Source organism: Trypanosoma grayi (genome assembly GCF_000691245.1).
Source record: "Trypanosoma grayi strain ANR4 Tgr_574_V1, whole genome shotgun sequence".
NCBI lineage: Eukaryota > Euglenozoa > Kinetoplastea > Trypanosomatida > Trypanosomatidae > Trypanosoma > Trypanosoma grayi.
This window is the reverse complement of record NW_008826193.1, coordinates 6,307-6,752: the sequence shown is the minus strand read 5'-3', so window position 1 is coordinate 6,752 and position 446 is coordinate 6,307.

The following is a 446-nucleotide window of genomic DNA, read 5'->3' as shown; positions in this document are numbered from 1 at the left end:
TTTATTTATTTTGGGGGATACTTTTTTTTTTTTTCTTCTTGTGGATGACTCCGCGTTCGTTGTGGGCAAAGATGTATCGGCGTTCTTCTCCCTCTTGGTGTTTTCTTTTTTGCTCTGTCATCCCTATTTGTTTTGTTTCGTCTGCCGCTCCGGAGAGAAGGTGCGAGAGGTTGCACTGGGGCTGTGATGTGTATGGCTTTTTGTACGGCTTGCTCTCTTTTTTCTTATTTTTAGCGTATCAGTTTCTGTGTGTGCTGTACATGCATCATCTCTCGTTCTGCCCTTTTGCGACGATCGTGGCATTTTCCATCTCCACATAATTCGCTCGGGCTTAATTTCATTTTTTTTGTCTTATCTGTTACGCGTTGTTGTTGTTGTTGTTGTTTTCCCGGCGGTGTGCAGTGGGCCACGTTGATCAAATAGCTGCAGGCTTCGCACAAGTTCCT